The 22,618-nt window shown below is 36.6% G+C and overlaps 1 protein-coding gene across 3 annotated transcripts in view; it reads left to right on the top strand.

The window, feature by feature from the left end:
• GRIA4 (glutamate ionotropic receptor AMPA type subunit 4) overlaps positions 1 to 22,618 on the top strand; it is a gene marked incomplete at both ends in the record, with an annotated part of 386,389 nt that overhangs the window by 123,262 nt on the left and 240,509 nt on the right. The gene's annotated exons all lie outside the window — the stretch shown is intronic.

Raw genomic sequence — 22,618 nt, 5'->3', positions numbered from 1 at the left:
GCCATATTGAATGAATAGTCAATAATTCTATATCTCTCTAAGGAAATGTTTAGGTATGTTAGAAAGTTGCTGTATTTTAAATATCTTTTAAATATTCATGATTATTTGTTCTGAAAATTGTGTTTAATGTTATTATACAAATTCTATACTCTTTTCTAACGTAGTATACTAAATAATTAAGTTGTTTAGAAAAAATGTTAGAGCCTTCTTATACAATAGTTGGCTTACTATACCTGTCTGCTGGTTCTTTTAACAGTTGACATAAATTTCATTATATATAATGAAATTTTATATTGCACATTTTTAATTTAGATAGACTGATTTAACTTCTCATTTTAACCAGAAAATGGATGTACATCTGCTTCCATTTTTCAAAAGTCCGTGTTCTAATCTAACACCTGATTTCTTTGGTCATAAGGAGTTCTAACTATTCTAAGATTTATATAAATTCTCAAAAATACCTAGCACAAAAGCAAGAAAATATGAACCTCAAGTTTTAATGATTTTAAGATTCTGACTACAGAGATTTTACACCAATACAGATCCTATTATAATTTCCCAAATACAAAACCATTTTGTTCTTTACATACAAGCATGCAGATACACTCAAAGAACATTATTGAAGATATTATTTTAGTAATATATGATGGTTTAATATCATAGAGGATTAAAATTCATTTTCATTAGACAGCTTTCTGTTCTATAATGTCCTAGTAATTTAAAGAGGAGAATAAAAAGACTTTGTAAATCAGAATTTTTTAACCATAAAACTATAAACCTTCTGAAAACGTTTTTGAGAACTCAAAAGGCTTTTATCTTAAAAATATAACTTTGACAGAAAAGTAATTAAAATGGCTTATTTATATTTTACGCTTTTGTACTTGATTTATAGCTAACATGTTTGAATTTTTTTGAAATTTGAATGCAGGCAAAAGTATATATAGTGTATTAAATCAGCCATGCATGTTCTTTTCTAGCATCTGACTATTGGTTCTAATAATATATTCTAGAAGGGAAAGAATTTGTGTGCCATTGAGTTTTATAGATGAATAAACTAATACATGCAAATGTTTAATATTTCCATCTAGCCACGGTTAGATGCAAATTCTCTTCTAGGATTTTATGCAGGAGGATTTAGTAAGGCACAATTACACACAAAAAAATCTTGAAACACTGGGTACTTCAATCATACTGGTCTGATTTATATATGTGCTTGAATGTTTTAAATTGACAGCTAAAACTCAGTTTGCTTTGGGAAGTGACTTCTTAACAAAAAATGATTTTCTATAATCCCTTAAAACCCACTTCTGTTTCCATGAAGTGTAAGTATTCTTATAGTGCCTCTTCCAGCAGCAATAAAAGTATAATGGCCAAAATCCCTTCAGTAGAGCAGAATGGAAGATATATTTAGCTGATGATTTTTTTTCAAAAAGTGAAGTGGAATGTGCATCAACTTTGGAAGTATACCTAGGTTAATAATTTCTCTTCCAGCATATATATATATATATATATATATATATATATAGTATAGTCAATAGATGTTAGAAGAGAACATGCATAGCTGATTTAATATGCTATATTTAATTTTGCCTGCATTCAAATTTCAAGAAAAATTTTCAAACATGTTAGCTATAAATCAAGAACAAAAACATGAAATATAAATGAGCCATTTTAATTACTTTTCTGTCAAAGTTATATTTTTAAGACAAAAGCTTTTTGAGTTCTCAGAAACATTTTCAGAAGGCTTATAGTTTTATGGTTAAAAAAAATTCTGATTTACGCGGGCATGGTGGCGCATGCTTGTAATCCCTGCGCTTGGGAGGTGGAGACAGGAGGATCGTGCAGGTTCGAAGCCAGCTGTGCTGGCGTAAGAGAACACTGTTTCAAAAATATAAAATAGGTCTGGGAGTGTAGCCCGGAGGTAGAAGGGCTTCCAGGAACCCCAGTACCACCAAAAAAATAAATAAAATAAATAAATTATTAGGACATTACAGAATAGAAAGATGTGTAATATAAATTCAATTTCATCCCTATGATATAAACCATCATATATTATTAAAATAATACCTTTAATAATGTTCTTTGAATGTATCTGCATGTTTGTATGTAAAGAGCAAAATGGTTTTGTATTTGAGAAATTATAATAGGATATGTATTGGTGTAAAATCTCTGTAGTCAGAATCTTAAAATCATTAAATCTTGTACATATTTTCTTGATTTTGTGCTAGGTATTTTTTGACAATTTATATAAATCTTAGAATAGTTAGAATTCCTTATGACCACACACATGTACATGAGGCTGCAGTTGTAGCTCAGAGGTAGACGGCCCCAGGGTTCAATCCCTCAGTGCCACACAAAAAGAAGGAAGGAAGGAAGGAAGGAAGTTAGTTTATGGTAAACTGTAAATTCTAAACAAGTCGCATAGACATTAACCTTGGCAACTTGTTTCATCCTAAATAAAACGAGGCATTATTCATTCAGTGTATTAATTAGGCCAAATATTGTCATGAATTTCAAATGCCTTTTACACATGACCTCTTTTTTGCCTTCATTCTCTCAATCATTCATTTAGCACATATTTATTGATGACCAACTATGGGCCAAGCCCATACTGGATTCTGGAGGAGAAAATTATGGCTAAGATAGACACAGTCCTTATTATCACAGAATTATGTTTATTGGTAAAAGCAGACATTAAACAAATGTCACAAAATTCCGCATCCAAAACAAGTAATGACACTTCAGTTTCTCAAGAAGTGTCAGATTCATAAGAAGAGTTGTTTTTAAAATAAAACCCACTCAGCCAGGCGTAGTGGCACATGCTTGTAATCCCCTCACTTGGGAGGCAGAGACAGGAGGATTGCTGGCTGGCTTAAGAGACTCTGTTTCCAAATAAAAAAATAGGTCTGGGAGTGTAGCCCAGAGGTAGAAGGGCTTCCAGGAACCCAGTACCACCAAAAAAAAATAAAATAAAATAAATAAAACCCACTCAAATATCTGCCCAAATATTACTCTATTTCTTTTTTTAATTGATGCTGTCCACTTCCAAACTGCATTTAAATGCTTTTTAGGAAGGCAGCTGTGTCTTCTCTGATGAAGGAAAGCTTTCAACATACTATTTAGAACCTTTAAAAAGTATTTGTCTAGCTTTAAAAGAGTCTCACTGCCATTATGCGACTCAGTTATATATCATAAAATAAGATGATGGGTCAAATGTTTCCATTAAGCAGCCACTTAAAGGTAAATATATGTTCCAGATCTCTGAATGCTAAAAAGTAAATCACCAGGTATCGTTTTTTCTCTACTATACTTCTTTTCTCCATGATTGGAAGCTGACAAGGTAAGAGGCAAACACACCTGTTTTGATTTAGGTGGCTTTTAGAAATTGGTTTCTTTCTCTTCTCTCCCTTTCTTTTCTTTCCAACTCACGCTGGTTGGAGCCTTTATGGTTATATATTAGTAGTATAAAAGAAAGATGTGATCTTTGCAGACTCCAAATTGCTGCCAAGGAAGCCATCTTTGCACTGAATGGAATCTTGCCCTTCGTGCTGAGTATTGCAAATAGCCTTCTGCTTATTTCTTTATAGGCCTTGGAAAGAAAATGAGCCATGTGTTGCCATTATGATGGTCTGACTCCGGAAAGAAATGTGCAAACAAGCCTGTATATTTTTACTGAGTTCTCAATTAGTTTAATTTAGAATTGAAATGTGCTTTCTAGCTGAGATGTCATAAAACTGAAGGGAAGCTTGAGCAGGGCTAAGCTAGAGCGGCTCCCGATTGGATCTTCTTGTGATCTTTGATGGTGCTGACCAGAGGCATCTTCAGAGAAGGCGTTTGAAAAACTGAAACTACTTAATTGTGATATAATTAAAGTGAAATATTTTTTGCATAATTTGCATTTCAACGTGTCATTGACAGTGATTAGCCTCGGTAACTTTATGTACTATATAGCTAACTACAACTTAGAATTTGAAGAAAAATTCCATTTACATATTAATAACCTATGATAATGCCTGAAGGGCATAAATTAATGAATTCTGGGCCCAGCATGCTTTAGCCACTGTCTGATTGAGCCTTTTCTAACTCTGGCATGAGAAGCTTGTCACTGAAACATCAAATAATCAGAGGAAGAAGGAAAATGCTGAAACAGCATTGCCTGACTTTGAAAAGTTTTCAAATAAAGTGTTAATGTTTTAAAATCCAGATGGGTAATACAATTTCTTTTAAAAGAAAAGTAAAGCCAGATATGGTAGGGCACACCTAGAAACCCAATACTTAGGAGGCTAAGACAGGAGGATCTCAGGTTCAAAGCCAGCATCAGCAACTTAGCTCAGCCCTCAGAAACTTAGCAAGACCCTGTTTCAAAGTAGAAATAAAACAGAGCTGGTAGTGTAGTTTAGAAGCAGAGTATCCCTGATTACAGTCCCTAATACAAGAAAGAAAAGAAAGGTAATCTCAAAATTATGAGAATGAATACAAGGACATTAAGTAAAAACAGAGTAAAGAGCAATAGTGACAACAATCTCCAAACAAGAAATTGCCATGAGAGACTGGGGAGGGGCTGTACGATCTGGAAGTAACAGCATTTCTTACTCAGCCCCATCTCTATGCTACCAATGCACTGATAGCTTATTGTATTACAACTAGGGAAAATTAAGTGCATAAAAATGGCAATAGAATGTTACTCTGATAAAACATAAAATATGAAGACATGTTTTTGTCAACTATAAAGAAGACTGTCTCATTACTTAGGTTTAAATTGTTAAACAATTAATACATAGTTATGATTATAATTGGTTTCCTCACTAGGAATCATTAGACATCTATGTCATAATAGCTGGCAATGTTCAAAACTGAGTTTTAATTAAAAACTAGTGGTGAATGGATGCACGGTCGAATGAGGAGGAAGAATGCACATAGGGACTAAGAACAAATTGTTCAGATGCACTGAAGAAATGGAAACTCGGGACCCGAAAGAAGATTGTGGTGGCTTTAAGCCAGTCATTCAATCCACACCCTACTAGTTCTCTTCCTTTTTTTCACCAGAAACCGTGACTTCATTCAGTCAATAATACTGAGCACTTTCCATGTGCCGAGTTTAGAGCCTGTGGATGCATCAGAGAAAAAAACAGTCAAGTTACATTTTCTTGTGGAACATACACGACTCTAGAGTTGATAGATGACTAATCAAGCAAATAAGATAATTTGAGAACTGCAAGAAAAGTAAAACACGACCATGAGGAGATAGTATGAAGGACTAGTATGAGGTAGTGGAGGATTTCCCTGAGAATTTGATGGAAAGAAACATGGTGAGATGTCCTGCCATGTGAAGGTCAGGAAAGACAGAGCAGCAAACACAAAGGCCCTAAAGAGAGAAGAAAGGGGGACTTAAAATGTTAAAAAAGGGTTTATACCCCTCTAGATTATTGTCAAGATGCTGAAAAGCCACTGGAACTTTAGGAAGAGAGGCAAGAAGAGGCAATCTTATTTATATTTTATGCAGAGTAATTGGAGAAGAAGAAAACTGGAAATAGTGAAATCTCGGTCTTTTGTTTCCTCATATGAAATGTATAACCGATTTTTCTAGGTCTGTGAAGAATGGCATTGGTATTTTGATAGGTATCGCATTGACTCTTAAGATCACTTTTGGTAGAATGGCCATGTTGATAATATGTGCTCTGCCTATCCAGAGTAACAGAGAACTATCCATCTCTTCAATTTCTTTCTTTAGTGTTTTACAATTTTCACTGTAGAGGTCTTTTACAAATGGCCAACAGATACATGAAAAAAATGTTCAATATCATTAGCAAACAGGGAGATGCAAATACAAATTTCACTGAAATTCCATCTCACTCCAATCAGAATGGCAATCATCAAGAAGTCAAATAACTTCTTGTTATTTGAACAATAACAAGGATGTGGGGAAATAAGAACTCTTCTACACTTTTGGTGGGATTGCAAACTAGTTCAGCTGTTATGGAGATCAGTGTACAGATTCCATAAAAATCTGAGAATGGACCCACCATATTATCTGGCCATACCACTCCTGGGGATCTTTCCAAACGAGAGAACTACAGTAACATATCCACACCCATGTTCACAGCAGCACAATTAACAATAGTCAAATTATGGAACAAACCTAGCACACAATGAAATTCTACTCAGCAATAAAGAAGAACAAAATTACGTCATTTGCAAGAAAATGGACCTGGAGAACATCATGTTAAGTGAGATTAAGCAGTCACAGAAAGTGAAGGATCATATGTTTTCTCTAATATGCCGAAGGTAGGGAGTAATTGAGATAATAAAGGGACTCCAGATAATGGAGAAGAAACCTCAATAGAGTCAGGGAGGAAGCCAAAGAGGAGGAAGAAGACTGGGGTTCATTAATAGAAATACTACCATCAGCCATGTGTACATATATAAAAATACCAATGTTAATCTCAGTACTCTCTATTGGGAAGAGGGAAAATGGGAACTCAGGGGGCCCACCGAATGCTGTATGCATGTATGCTATTATCAAAGATTTACATTACGATGTGAGACCATAAGGCACTAATAAAAGCACATAAAAGGAATAAATAAAAAATTAACAAGTATATCTAAACAGCAAGTCAGCAGAAGAAGAGCAATTTCAATATTTAAGGATTGGTTAGACAGGGAGATGCAAGAAAATTGAAGAAAGTTGTCAGAGAAGAACATACCCATGTGCTGCTGAGGATGCTGAGAGGAAAGTGTGTTTGAAGAAGGAAAGAACTAAAGATCTAGGATCCATCCCCTCCTTACAGTTAGTTATCCCCATTGGTCAGTGTCGTTGTACTAAACCTGAGCAAAATCATCAATTTCTAAATTGGTGCCACTTTCAATTTAGTATCGAATCTTGTCACTTGTCAATATTCATTCAATCATTCATTTTATTGTATTGAGTTTATTTTTATTGTATATATTTGAGATGTCCATGATTAATACAGTCAAGAACTGAGAATGGTGGTTAGCAGGGGCATCAAAGGAAAAAGAATGGGAAGTGAGTCACAGGGAACAAAGGTGCAGTTACCTAGGATAAATAAGTTACATAGAATGAATACATGCAGCATGAAGACCATAGTGGATAATACTGTATTTTATACTGGAAATTTGCTTAGAAAGCAGATTTAGGTGTTTTTACACACACACACACACACACACACACACACACACACACACACACAAAGAAAAAATGCATATTCTCCATCTCCCAATATTTATACATCAAGTATTCATAGGACATATACCATCTGAAAGTTATTGTGTTCTATATGTTGGATACAATTGTACATGATATAAGCCTTGCCCTTTATGATAATGGAATTTATAAACTGCTTCAGGTGTTCTTGATCAATTTCCTCTACTTCGTACAACTATTTGAAAAGTGTACTGCTTTCAAACACCCTTATCTAATCTCACTGCTGCTCTTTTGCCTCTTGCATCAGTAAAACTATAACTGTAAGCCCACAAACATCCTACATAACCTTTTGATAATTATGAAATCTATAAAATGAGGTCTTCACTCACACACTTCAAATCCCATCAAGATCAGTTTATTTATTTATTCATTTACTCATTTGTTTGTATATGTGTATGTTACTTGGGAGTGAACCCAGGGCATTCAATCTCTTAGCTTCACCCCTGGTCTTATTATATATTTTATCTGGAAACAGGTTGTCACTAAAGTACCCCGTGAAGGCCTGGAACTTGAGATGCTCCTGCTGTCTCACCAAATACTGGGATAGCAGGCATGTGCTACTGTGCCTGTTTCTGTCAAGGCCAATCCTATACCATCCTGGATCCTATGCATTCATTCCTCTGGGGCTTGCTTAGTTAGTACCCCTTCTGTATTCCATAATCTATCACCTTCTCTACTGGCTCCACTCTCCCTAATCTAGAAACATGCTCCTATTTCTTCCATTCCTCAATAGCCATGAGTAATTGATTCTAGAATCTTTTGTAGATACTGAAATTCATGATGCTCAAGTTTCTTATATAAAATGGTTTTGTGTTTATATATAAACTATAAATATCTTTCTATATATTAAATAATCTCTACTTATAGTACCTACTATACTGTAAATCTATGTAAACAGGTATTACAATCTATTGTTTAAAGCCGGACATGGTGGCACACACTTGTAATCCCAGCCTTCGGGAGGCTGAAACCGGAGAATTACAGTTACGAACAGCCTCAACTTAGTGAGGCCCTCCGCAACTTAGTGAGAACCTGTTTTAAAATAAAGAACGAAGCGCTGGGCATGGTGGCACACGCTTGTAATCCCCGCACTTGGTAGGGGGAGATAGCAGGTTCGAAGCTAGATGAGCTGGCTTAAGAGACCCTGTTTCCAAATAAATATATAACAATGGGTCTGGAAGTGTAGCCCGGAGGCAGAAGGGCTTCCAGGAACCCCAGTAACACCAAATAGATAAATAAATAAATAAATAAATAAATAAATAAATAAATAAATAAAATGAAAAATAGGGCAGGGAGTGTAGCTCGGAGGTCAAATGCCCCTGTTTTTCATCCCCAGTACCACAAAAAAATCTATCATTTATGTAATAATGACAAGCATAAAGGTCTGTACACATTTGCTATCAATATAATTTTTCTAAATATTTTACATGCAAATGGTTACCTCCACAGTTTGTTGAATCTGTAAATTTAGAACCTGCAGATATGGAGGGCTAGCTGTGTCACACACACACACACACACACACACACACACACACACATGTAAGCACACACATGAATTCTCACTTGATACTCTGTAAAGTAATATTCCCTTGAATCATCATATTGATTTTTCATTTTATTGGTACCTATTCAAATGGTTGGTGGAATGATGAATCTCAAAATGCATTTAAATAATTCACTTTTACTCATATTATCTCTTACTTCTTAGAAGCCAGTATATACTATAACAGGATATCTATATATTTTTAATTTTTTTTTTTGGTGGTACTGGGGTTCCTGGAAGCCCTTCTACCTCCGGGCTACACTCCCAGACCTATTTTTACATTTTTATTTGGAAACAGGGTCTCTTAAGCCAGCGCGCACGGCTGGCTTTGAACCAGTGTGATCCTCCTGTCTCTGCCTCCCAAGCGCGGGGATTACAAGCATGTGCCACCATGTCCGGCTATTTTTAAAATTTTTGTTGGTGCATTGTTACTATACATTGTAGCAATATTCAAAGTAATATATGCACAGAATGTCTCTTGATAAGTTTCCTGCTGTACCCAATCCCTTACCCTTCGTCTCTGCCTATACATGCTAGTGTAATTGTTAGTGATGCACTCAAATACCAATGTGACATTATGTGGCCTGTTTTATTCCTTGTTCCTCCTTTATCCCCCTTCCCACCCTCAAACCCTTTCAACTATTCTACTAGCCTCTCTCTTCATTTATCTGCAGTCCTTTTTGTTTCCCATTGTTTCTCTATCTTTTATATATGAGAAAAAAAATAAGACACTGAATTCCTAATTTCTTCCATCTATCCCTATCTATATTCACATCTTAGGCTATCAGTTCATATCTCAGACTAGCTTAGCATGATCTCAATTAGCATGAGTTCTATAATTCCATTGATTTTCCTGCAAATGACATAATTTCATTTTCCTTTGCAGCTGATTAAAACTCCATTGTGTGTACATGCCACATTTTCTTTACCCATTCATGTGTTTATGGGCATCAAGGCTGGCTGACTTGACTGTTATAAACTGTATTGGTATATATCCTTGCAAATTAAATGGAGCTTTGACTGCTTTGGTGAAAGGTTTTCTTCATGTGTTTTATGTACCTAAACCCTAGACCCAGTGCTCATAGGATGACTATTTCTTCTCACAGCTATGCTCTTTGGGTGTTTCTCTTTTTATTTTATAGTACTGGGGTTTGAACCCACTGACATTCTACCTTCAGATTTTACCTGTGAACTTTTTAAAATATATTTTTTTTAATTTTAAAACATGGCTTACTAAATTGCTGAGAGTCTGTATGTTGCTGGAGCTGCCCTAGAACCTGCAATCCTCCTGTCTCAGCCTCTCACGTACTAGGATTACAGGCTTGTGCCACCATGCCTAACTTCACTACTGTTTTTACTCAAGCAATAGGTATTCATTTATTTTTTTAACATTTCTTGATATCATTTGTCCTTAAAGTAGTTTAAATGTGATTTTATTTATTTTTGTTTGTTTTTAATAAATTTTTATTGGTGCATTTTAGTCATACATCTCAATGGGATAAAATCTTGTGGAGATATACATGCACACATCACCCAATAAGCCCTTACCCAATCCCTAACCCATTCCCTCCCCCTCCCTCTTTCCCATGCTTGGCTTCCTGATTGACTTTGATGTGTTTAAGTACATCCTGTGCTTTAAAGAGTTTCCCTCTTACCCCCTCCCATCTCCTCAGATAGGTCACCTTAATTACTCCTCTATAGGGTCCCTTCTTCATCTAGAGTTCCTCTTATTACCCATTTCTTCCCAGTTTTTGCACATTTGGAAAAGCATCTGATTTATTTTTTGTGACATTTCACTGTGAATGCCATAATTTTGTTCTCCCTTATGTCTGGGCAAACTTCCATTGTGTACACATTCCATAGTTTTAAAATCCACTCATCTATTGAAGGACATCTTGGCTGGTTCCACAGTTTAGCAATGGTGAACTGTGCAGCTATGAACATGGTTGCTCATGCATTAGTTTGATAGTTTGGTTTTCATTCTTTGTGGTAGATACCCAAAGGTGGTATTGCTAGATTACGTGGTAAATTCATTCTTTCTTCTGAGGATCTTCTATACTGTTTTCCAGAGTGGTTGCACCAACTTGCAATCCCACCAACAATGTATTAGAGACTCTATTTCTCCACATCCAATCAATTACAGTTTCTTTCTTCCTTGGAAGTCCTTCTTTTAATTTCCACACTGATTCCCACTTACTGAAATCCTGAAAGCCAGATGGTGAGTAACTTTGACAAAATGATCCACTCACAACCAACTTTTTTTAATAGAGGTCACTTGGATCTGGGAATCTGCTGACAGATGAGATGAGGCAGCTGCAGCTTCTAGTGCTTCCTGGCCACACTGTTGCAAGGACTTGCTGGCCCTTTGCTGTGGAGCAGGCCCTGGTCCCAGGCCTGCCACACAACAGGCCCCGGGCCCAGCCTCACTAGCTCTGGGCTGGGACCCACCACTTGGCAGGCTCCAGGCCTGACCTCACTGGCTACAGACCCAGCTCATCACTAGGCAGGCTCTGGTCCCCTTCACCATGGGCAGGACATCTGCAGGGGTTCCCATTTTTCATTTCATATTTTTTTAAGTAGGAGAAAATAGCATGTGTCATTTGCAGAAGCTGGGAGCTCAATTCCCTAGAAACAATGGATTTTATCTCCCCACTGAAAGCGGAGGCTCAATGCCTCACCATGGAGAGTGGAATCTGCTGCTCCAAGCACACCATGGCCCCCAGTGCAAAGCAGAGAAGTGCGGTGGCCATGAGAGCTGAGGTCTCCTGGGATGCCTTGGCGCAGTGAGCTAACCCGCCATATGGGCGGGGCTCCCTTCGACTCACCCCAGACATTTTTTTTTACATAGTATGTTGCCCAGAATTCCTGAGCAGTCTACTTTAGGGGAGATTTCTTCAAAAATTCAAGGTGGATTTGCTTGGATCTGCCTGCCTCTCCTGAATACTGACTGCCACCTCTGCCTTCTTGGTCTTTCCTAGAGTATGTTGTTAAGAATTCCTGTGCATGCACATCAGGAGCAGTCTACTTTCTGATCTTTTCTGGGATGTCCCTCCAAAAATCACTTTTCTTGCAGTGGCAGGTGCCACATTGCTGTGTTGCCTCTAAATCTGCCATGTTCCACTCTCCTATATTTCAGATAGGAAGTCATGACTGGAAATGTCTCTGTATATTGTCCAAATCAGCTATTAAACCAAAATCTGTTGTCCAGGGTTTCTCAGAGGGATGCATGTTCTATTCTGCCACTGCCAGCCATCACTGCTGCGGCTGTGGTTGCCGCTGCGGCCACAGCCTCCGCAATCTTCCTCCCTCTTTAATACTTTTTAATAAAAGAAAACAGTACATGTCTTTTGCAAAAATTGGGGGCCCCGAGTATTAGCAGCAATGGGTTTTATCTCCCTGCCAAAAGCAGAGGCCCACAGCTTCACCACAGAGAGTGGGTTCTGCTGCTTCAAGCACACCCCAGCCTCCTTCAGGATGGAGAGGAGCGCAGTGGCCAGGAGCACCTTTGTCTCCCTGAATGTGCGGCATTGGCTGACCTGGCTATGTGGGGGTTCCTCTGACATGCCCCAAACGTTTTTCTTACATAGTATGTTGTCCAGAGTTTCTGAGCATGTGGAGCAGGTGCAGTCTACTTTGGGGGATATTTCCTCAAAAGTTCAGGGTGGATTAGATTGAAGCTGCCTGCCTCTCCCAAATACTGGCCACCACCACTGCTGCCACCACCACCATCTTCGTTCTCCTCCCGAGCATTTTTCTTACATAGTATGCTGTCCAGAATTCCTGAGCTTGTTGGGCAGGAGCAGTCCCAACAGTTCAAGACGGGTTGGTTTGGATCTGTCTGCCTCTCCAGAATAATGACTGCTGCTGCTGCACCCACCACCACCATCTTGGTCTGTCTCTTCTCTCATATTTTAGGTAGGAAGTCATGGCTGGAAATGTCTCTGTATGTTGTCCAATTAGATATTAAACCAAAATCTGTGTTTGGGGTTTCTCATAGGAATACATGTCCTATTTGGCCACTTCTGCCACCTTCCTCAGACCTCTCAATAGTTCTAAATGTGATTTTAATAAAAAATGAAAATGCAGGTGCTGAAATCCCAATTCATTTCTCTTTTTCAAAGAGGTCATCCAGATAATCCAGCATATGCTTATGCTACTTTTAAATAACCATTTTAATGTTAACAGCAACTTTATGAAGTTGCAGCAACAACTCATAAACCTCTGAAAATAACTTCTCAAATGCAAATTTGTGAAATCTTTTTCTATAATATTTATAACTTGAACTTGCACTCTGAAAAACTTTACTTCTTTCGTTTCATCTGCCAAGTTTCGTCTTCTGCTATAATTTTGAATTGAATTGTTTTTCACAATTCTATCCTTAGAAAAGAAATTGGATATTCTTCCTAAATCTCATACTGACTTTCACATATACTTACTTTAAAAACTACTTATTTGCCCGATTTCTTCTTGTTTCACTTTATATTTTACATACAATCACCTGTGAAACATTTGATACCTGAAACTAAACATGTCCAGGATGGAATTCATTGTTTTCTATGTAAAACTGTGGGGGATCAAAGCAATATTTTCCCAAGCTATGTGGCTACCACCCAAGGTAATACAAATGCTATCCATTGATTCATTCTAAATAAAAAAAAACAAAGGTACCTTTTAATCTTTCCTCTTCCTTGTCTGCCTTATTCATTGTTTCATTTAGTTTATTAGATTCTGCTTATTTAATTCCTAAAAATTTTCCCAAATATAACTTATACACTCTACACCTCTCTGATTTGCTTCAATTCACCACCTATTGTCTCTTTCTTGGTCTACTACCATATGCTACTTGCTCATTTCTATGTCTTTAATAGCTATTCTTCAACCAAGCCTACAAAGACAGGGATCATTTCTTCCTGTCAGGCTTTCTTCTGGGTAAAACTCCTCTTCTGTGCTTCTGGGTTGTTTGTTTGTTTTGTTTTGTTTTGTTTTGCTGTACTGGGGATAGAACCAGAGGAATTCTACCTCTGAGCATCACCTCCAGCCCTATTTTTTATTCTTTAATTTGAAACAAGTTCTCACTGAGTTGCATAAAGCCTCACTAAGCAGTAGCTAAGGCTTTCCTCAAACCGCGATCCTTCTGTCTCAGCCTCCCAAATGCTGGGATTACAAGCGTGCACCACCACGCCCGGCTCTTCTGTACTTTTTAATTTTCTCTGTTCATAACTGTATTTACATCTTGGAATACCTGTTCATATCTCAGTCTTGCCCACTAGACTGTGACCTCTTTTCAGTGAGAATAATATCAGTATATTTTATTCAAAATGCACATCACTGTAGATAAAATAAACAAGGTAGTTCATAAGCACTTAAATAATAAAAATTTATTTAAATTTTAATTAAATAAAAGAATGAATGGTAGTGTCAAAGTCATCTCCTTCTCTCTCTCTCTCATTTCTTTGGTAGTATTTTTTTCTCCACGAGGAAGAATCACCAACCATTAACGTACTTTTTACACTGCATTGTACAGTCTTCCTAGAACCTGGAAATGATTATTTTATATTAAAAACTCATAGGTTAGTTATTCAAATTCAAATTTCTCCAAGGCTTCACTGTTAACCTAAATGCCTTCAGTGGTATAGTAGCAGTAAAAGGGAGTGGTGGGGCTTGCAGCTTACTAAGGGGCATGTCTATCACCTACATAATTCATATTCAGTTGGAAAAATGTGAGAAACAAAGAAAACTCATCATCTCCTCCATATTCTGGGATTCCAGTTGTTGATCACTGATGCAGATATACTGTGAAAATTTCTAACTCCTGTTATCTCTGCTCAGAAAGGGACAATTTTTAAACACTGTGTCTTGTGCACAATATATTAATATTGAGACAAATTATACTGTTTTACTAACTGTTTTTCTAAAATTGTGCTGTTTTTCCATTTCCCAGAACTAAAGTGATCACATGTCATACTGTTAATTCTGGGTCAACTTTCTCATAGCTTCTAGTTTTTATTGATTCCATCATCATGACACATTTTTCAGCTGCAGTCATATTTCTGTTGCTATGGATACAGTGAAATTTTACAAAAGGAAACAAGATTTTAATATCAGAAAAGCCCATTAAAAATTTCTATACAGTAATCTAGCTTAGTAGATAAATAGAAAATAGCAATTTCATAAAGTACCGTTTGAAACGTTAGATAAATTTTCACAAACTATCTTCTCTTGCACTATTAGCTAAAATTATCTTTTCTAAAAATGTGAATAATAGCCAGGCGTGGTGACGCACGCTTGTAATCCCCGCGCTCGGGAGGCAGAGACAGGAGGATCGCGCAGGTTCGAAGTCAGCCGTGCGCGCTGGCTTTGGAGACCCTGTTTCCAAATGAAAATGTAAAAATAGGTCTGGGAGTGTAGCCTGGAGGTAGAAGGGCTTCCAGGAACCCCAGTACCACACACACACACAAAAAAATGTGAATAATAATGATAGCAGAATAATGAATGAGATTATATATTTAAACAACCTTTTATAGTGTAAGCATCAAAAATAAGGAGACATGTTGCCATTGCTGTTAATTTTTACTCTTCTGTCCACCTATCCTAATACTCTGGTGGCAGCTAGGGCTTGAAAGATTTTTCAAGGCATTGGTCTTTCACAGATAGTAACAAATGGAGTGAATTTTCCAAAGCCATCAGAGCTGGAGAATGTGTTTAGTTCTTGGGTTTCTCTTCATATAGTTATAGCCACCAGGAAGAACAGTTGAAGTAGCAGATAAGAACAGAACATCTATTGTGCTTACACTGTATGAATACAAAATAGAGGTAAATTACCAAGGGTTTCAGATTCTGAAGTGTTTGAAAGCAGCTATGAAATGTTTAAAACATGTGTGGAGCTATAATCCTGGAGAACAATAACATGTATAACAAGTGTACAATGTCTGAAGTTAAGATACTTATATGTCAGCTGGGCACGGAGGCACATGCTTGTAATCCTTGCACTTGGGAGGCCGAGACAGGATGATTTCACAGGTTCGAAGCCAGCCTCAGCTACTTAGTGAGGCTCCCAGAAACTTAGTGAGACCCTGTTTTCAAATATAATATAAAAAGGTCTGGGAGTATAGCCCAGAGGCAGAAAGCCTCTTGCTTCCACCCCTAATACCACCAAAAAAAAAATATATATATGTATATATATATATATATATATATATATATATATATATATATAATATGTCATTGGATTATTCAGATAGAGTGAGAACACATTGATTATATTTATAATTCTGTATCAAACAAGAATATAAAACTTAAGAACAATAACTGAAAAAATATAGAAGTTTTAAAACAGTATAAGAAAAAAAGAGAATTAAAAATATTGAGCAGTTTAGTACATGCTATACAATTGAAAGTAATATGAATTAGTATAAGCCTGTTTATGCTTCAAAAAACATTCATTAATCAGTCTCCAAAATATTTATTTAATGTTTAATAAGTATAGGTATACTCCTAAGTAATTTATACATTTTTTATTAATTGTTGCATAAAAATCCTCTATCTTGATGGCCTAAAATAATATCAATGATTCTTTTGCTAATGGCTTTATATTTGGGAAAATATTTAATCATTACCTCATAGAGCATTAAGTGGAACAGTTTCACTGAGGGCTATAGTTTTCATTTTTAATATTACTAATACATATTACCATTAAGCTGGTTCTGGCTGTCAGCTTGGAACCCAGCTATGGCTGAGGGGCAGGAGTCTTGGTTTTTCTCTGTGTGGACCTCGTCACATCACCTGGCCTTTCTCACATTATGGCGCCTGGGTCCAGTTTTTTTTTTTTTTTTTTTTTAATCTTCCATTAGGGACAGTAATATCCTTAGAAGTCACTTATAAAACTCCCTGTCATAGTTTAATAGTCAAGGTAGTCACAACGGGCAGGTCAGGTTGAAATGAGGGGATAGTTTATGGTTCTGAATAAGGAGGAAACAAAGTTCTGGAATATAGTGTGACACAGGAAATACTATTATAACCATTTTCAGAAATTTACTGTGGCACAGAGGTGGTGAAAGACAATTAGACACACAGAATTAGGCATGAGGGTGTGCACCTATAATGCTAGTACATGGGAGGCTGAGACAGGAAGATAACAGGTTTGAAGACAGCCTCAGTAACATAGCGAGACTTACAGCAACCTAGCCAGACCCTGTTCCAAAACAACAACAAAAAATGAAAAGTATGGGGTATAGTGTGGAGGTAGACTGCCCCTGGATTCAATCCACAGTACAAAAAAAAAAAAAAAAGACACATGATTCTGGAATTCAAGGAAATGATTTTAAGTGGATGGTACAATTGGGGGACTCATGAGCACATAGATGGTATTTAAAGGCCCAGAATTAGATAGTTCACCAAAAGTGCATTTAGATTAAAGACAAAAATACATAAAAAATTTAAGATGCAGAAACTATAAAAGAGCAGGCACCAAGAAATGTCCGGAGATCAGAGGAAGAGCTTAGTTGTGGTGTCAGGAATACAAGGCAAGGAGACATTTGAAAGAAGTGTGCCAAATTCAAACACCGCAGAGGATTCCACAGTGATAGGACCTATGATTTAGAATCCAATTGGTCATTAACTAAGTTGATGAGAGTGGTTTCAGTGATGAAACCACATGAGTCGGAAAAATTCTGAAGAGAAAATTTCTCCAATAAAGGAGATGGTGAATGTGTAGTGAGAGGTAGGCAGCATGAGTTTTTAAAATTTTCTTGCTTTAGCCGGGCGTGGTGGCGCACGCTTGTAATCCCAGCGCTTGGGAGGCTGAGACAGGAGGATTGCACAGGTTCGAAGCCAGCCTCAGCTACTTAGTGAGGCTCTCAGCAACTTAGTGAGACCCTGTTTCCAAATAAAGTATAAAAATAGGTCTGGGAGTATAGCCCGGAGGTAGAAAAGCTTCTGGGTTCCACCCCCAGTACCACACAAAAAAAGTTTCTTGCTTTAAAAAATGAAGAAATTGAGCTTAAAAAGCAGAGGAATTCTTTAAGATGAGAAAAAATGGAGATAAATCAGAAGGAAGACAAGAGACAGAAGAGCAGGCTGTGTTCTTTCTCACCACAGTTTAGTGCTCAGGTCAAATATAGGACCTTGCTGGGATTAAGTACAAAACTTGAGAAATGCTGAGCTAAGATCAAGTCTTTTGACTTGTAAACGATATAAGACTAAAAATCATGTGATAATTTGACTCAGTTAACCATCTGGAATAAAACCAGGTGATTACCTGATAAGAAGACATATTTAATTAATTGACACCATCAGGAGATGGATGGATTTTACCATGTGTTTATATTATGTGTTTATTTATATAATACATGATTCAATTGATCTCATTAGTGGAACAGAATATAGAATAGGCACTTAAGCCGGGCGTGGTGGTGCACGCTTGTAATCCCCGCGCTTGGGAGGCAGAGACAGGAGGATCGCACAGGTTCGAAGCCAGCTGCAAGCGCTGGCTTAGGAGATCCTGTTTCCAAATAAAAAAATATAAAAATAGTTCTGGGAAAGTAGCCCAGAGGTAGAAGGGCTTCCAGAAACCCCAGTACCACCAAGAAAGAAAGAAAGGAAGAAGGAAAGAAGGAAAGAAAGAAAGAAAGAAAGAAAGAAAGAAAGAAAGAAAGAAAGAAAGAGCACTTAAAATTATGATTAGATTATTTCATTGAAGACCCTTTTCTGATTAGTATTTGTATCCCCAAATACATATCAGTGTAAAATCATTGCACCTACTCAGTGACTATGCATTAATTGTTGTTTATTTTGTCATTTTATGTGAGAACATTAAAGTTCAGTTTGTATTCTGAACAAATTTACATTTAGCCATGTTTACTTTTATTAATTTATGTGAAAATTTGTGTATTGTAATAAACTCTGTTGTTTGAATAATTATTTGCATGCCAAGAAACAACAGGTGATATAAAATATAGCTTAGAATACTTTTTGACTTCTTCCAAACCTAGATTATAATAATAAAATAGAAATAATTATATTTTAAAATTTGAAATTGAAAAGGCATTAAAATTAGAGATGCCCAGTAGTTATGTTTCTTATATTCTATAAGAGAATTCTAACCAGTCCCCTGTCAGAACAAGCCTTCCTGTTAGGTCAGTCTACTCAATGGACCAAATTCTGTTTCCTGGGGTATAAATTAGAGTTGGATTTCTTTGATATATTTCATTATAAAGTCTACTACAATACCTTCCAAATTAATGGTATTTGTTATGTAGAATCTGTATATATCCTTTCTTACCCTTAGGTAAAGTGCAGTAATTATCCTCTACTATTGTTACCCTCTTATTTAAAATCTAAAAATGCATACCAAAATGTATATTAAAATCTGCTTTTTCTCTATTTAATTCACATGTCCTCATACAATACTAAGTTGTATAATCTCATTTAACCCTTGCCATATTATACACTCATAGTTAATGCAAATAAAATAAAGCAATTTACCTTAGGCCATCTGGATAATAAGTAACAATATTAAGTTTTGAACTTGTTTGAAAAATTTACAGGTTTTCTGTATATTTTAACATTGATTCTATTCTAGTCTTCTTCACTTGAATATATATTCAGGTACCTTAGTTTAGGCTTCATTTTTTTCTAAACATATGTGATATCTCTATATTATCGCAAAATGAGCAATATTTTTCTGATATAATTACATTTTTATATTCTATCCACAATTTCAAGATACACAATAAATAAGAATAAAAACTCAGATCTTATTAAATTTGCTGTATTTAATTATGCTTCATGCATTCATACAATCTTATATTGTATAATATACACATAAATTTTATTAAGATAACTTTATAATGGCATATTAATGTTTTAATAAAAACTCCTTTATATCACAACAAATAACTCCTCAGATAAAGACTTTTTGGCTATCCAATGCTCTGGGCTTTATAATGAATTTAAGAATTAAAATTAGTAACTAAAAATCCAGGCATGGTAGTGCACACTTGTAATCCCTATGCTTGGGAGGTAGAGACAGGAGGATTGCTCTGGTTCAAAGCCAGCCTTGCTGGCTTAAGAGACCCTGTTTCCAAATAAAAAATATATAAAATAGTTCTGGGAGTGTAGCCCGGAGGTAGAAGGGTTTCCAGGAACCCCAGTACCACCAAAAAAAAAAAAAATAGTAACTAAAAACTCAGGAGAAATAGGAATGTTAGCCATACAAGGCAAACTCAGAATTTGAACAGAATTGCTTTAAAATATACATACAAAACTGCATATTTTTACTGCAGGTTTGTGTCTTTTAAACCGTTAATTTAAAAAAAAGCCATGTTTTCTATGGTTTGGGTGCAGTGCCAAAATCAGCCATGTTTTCTATGGTTTGGGTGCAGTGCCAAAATCAGCCATGTCAAAAGAATGAGCAAAATACGATTGGACAAGAGAATTGAAAGGCTTTTTTCTCATTGGGATGTTGTCTCATTGCCCTTGAAACAACTGCAATAATGGATAGGAAAGGCAAGAGGAGGCTGGATACTTGCTTGCCTCTGGTCCTCTTCCTTCAGGCCATCTTGGCTATAATGGTTTTTTTTGAATTATTTATCTTAGCTTTGTAGCTCTACAGCTGGCCCCATTTCACTAAGCTGTAAAAATAACTTGAGAGTGACTTTCCCTACCACTCAACTTTTGTTTTCAAATATGAATCAAGAAGATTCTAAAAGTTGTAGGAAGAAATGAAGCTGACACTGAAAAAAATAGAAAAACAAAAAGGTAACGAAATAGTTAAAAAATATAGCCCAATTCAAGAATACAGAGGATAGAGGACTTACAGGAAGATGGTGACCAAGGGAAGCAGCACATACCAGTCCTGCTGACACCCGATCTCCATTGCCTTAAAAACAGCATTCTTACAAAAGCCAGTAAACACCATAAAAAAGATAGGTAAAAGGCAGGAGGAGAAAAAGAAGATTGATCAGAGAGAAGAAAAGAAACCTGCCCTCCTTGTGGCCACTGGCATCACAGCATTGCCATCTTGCCTAACTGCACCAGATTCCAGAGATGAGCAGCAAACAACCAACTACTTGAAGTAAACGGCTGCAGATCATCAGAATTGTAAGCCGTCAGTTCCTCCTGTCCAAACACCAGCTACAACTTGCAGCCATGGAGGCTGAGCTCATCATGCCCCCTAGAGATCCAGACCAGCACTCAACAACACCATAAGTGAAGTCACGGTCACAGTGAGAGATTGTCCAGTGTGGGCCCCCTAAGACTTGCGCAGCCATGATAAACCCCCTGGGTCTGAGACTTTGCGGTTCAACCCAAGCGAAGGTGAGGTAGAGTCTGCTGTTGGACATAACAGAGGCTCAAATATACTCAGGCTCTGCAAAGTGCTGGGGGAGATCTATGCTTAGTACTAGATCCAACTAGTAGAATCCCTGGGATCACAACAAACCACCCAATCGTGGTGAATGGGGAGAAGACAGAACAGCTCAGCACTAGATGTGGAGAACAGAGATTTTACATTGAGTTTAGTCTCAGAAGCATTCTCTACCTTACAGAAGCAAGGAGAGAGAGAGAGACTGAGATTCCACATCTGTGAAAGTGTGATAGGTGACCTACACTTAACAGGAGATCTAGCCCCATGGATATCAGCCATCTTTATAGACTGAGAAAAACTCAGAGAACCAGGCTTGCAGCAGGGAAGATACCAGTGGCACTTGATGACTGCACAGAAAGGGACTGCAAAGGCCCAGTTTGTTGAATATGCATATATTTGTAGGGTTACATTAATTTGTTGTTGGTTTTTGTGTGTGTATGCTTGTTTGTTTGCTCTCTTTCCAAACCCTCTTCCAAACTTCTTTCCTTGTACATACCTTATCTCCATCCCTTTTATTTTTTTCTCTCTTCTTTTCTCTTCTTTGACTTGTATTAAATACACTTCATATCACTATACTAAAAACTCTACATTGGTTACTAGAATAGTACTACAAATTTATTATACTACTGCATATTCATACTCTACTATATACTACTTACCATACACATACTTTCATTCTATTAAATCGTATCTGTGGTTTTAGCCTATTCTTGCATTTACAACTTCACTTCCCTCCTCACTTAACCTACACTGTTGAATACAACACAACTTGCCCTTGGATATATCAGCTGACACATAGAGACTGAAGGAAATCTATCCAAAGCAACAGATACATACTTCTGAAATCATGTGAAGGAGAAATTACAAGGAAGCAGTGATCTCCCACAACCCCACAATAACAGAATCTGACAATACAGAATTGCAGAGATCTCCAGAAGGTCAAATCAGGCATGTAACTGTAGAAATAATATAGGACTTCCAAAAATAATTTAGGAAGAGTCTGAAAGAAATAAAGGATGCAGTCATTGAAGTGAAGGCATCAATTCAAGCTATCAACAATCGATTAGACCACATGAAGAATATATCTTATTCCTAGAAGATGATCATTCTAATACAAATGAATAGTATAGAACTTAGGAAAAACAATTCAACAGCATGAATTGGACATTGAAGAAATATGGGCTTATTTTAAGAGCTAATTTAAGAATAATTGGTATAGAAGAGGGAATAAAAGGTGAAACCAAAGGAATAAACAATCTTTTCAAAGAAGTAATATCAGAAAAATTTCCAAACATAGAGCAAGAGGTTGATACACAGGTACAGGGAACTTATAGAATCCCTTTTAGACAAGATCGTAATAAAGGTTCACCATGCCACATAATACTCAAACTGACCAATGTAGAAGCCAAGGAGAGAATCTTAAAAGCAATAAAAACAAAAAAACAAGTGACATTCAGACGCAAACCAATTAGAATCACTCCAGACTTTC

The sequence above is a fragment of the Muscardinus avellanarius genome, assembly GCF_963383645.1.
Source record: "Muscardinus avellanarius genome assembly, chromosome: 1".
NCBI classification, from domain to species: domain Eukaryota; kingdom Metazoa; phylum Chordata; class Mammalia; order Rodentia; family Gliridae; genus Muscardinus; species Muscardinus avellanarius.
The sequence above is the reverse complement of the archived record's forward strand: the minus strand, read 5'-3'. Positions and strand labels throughout refer to the sequence as shown.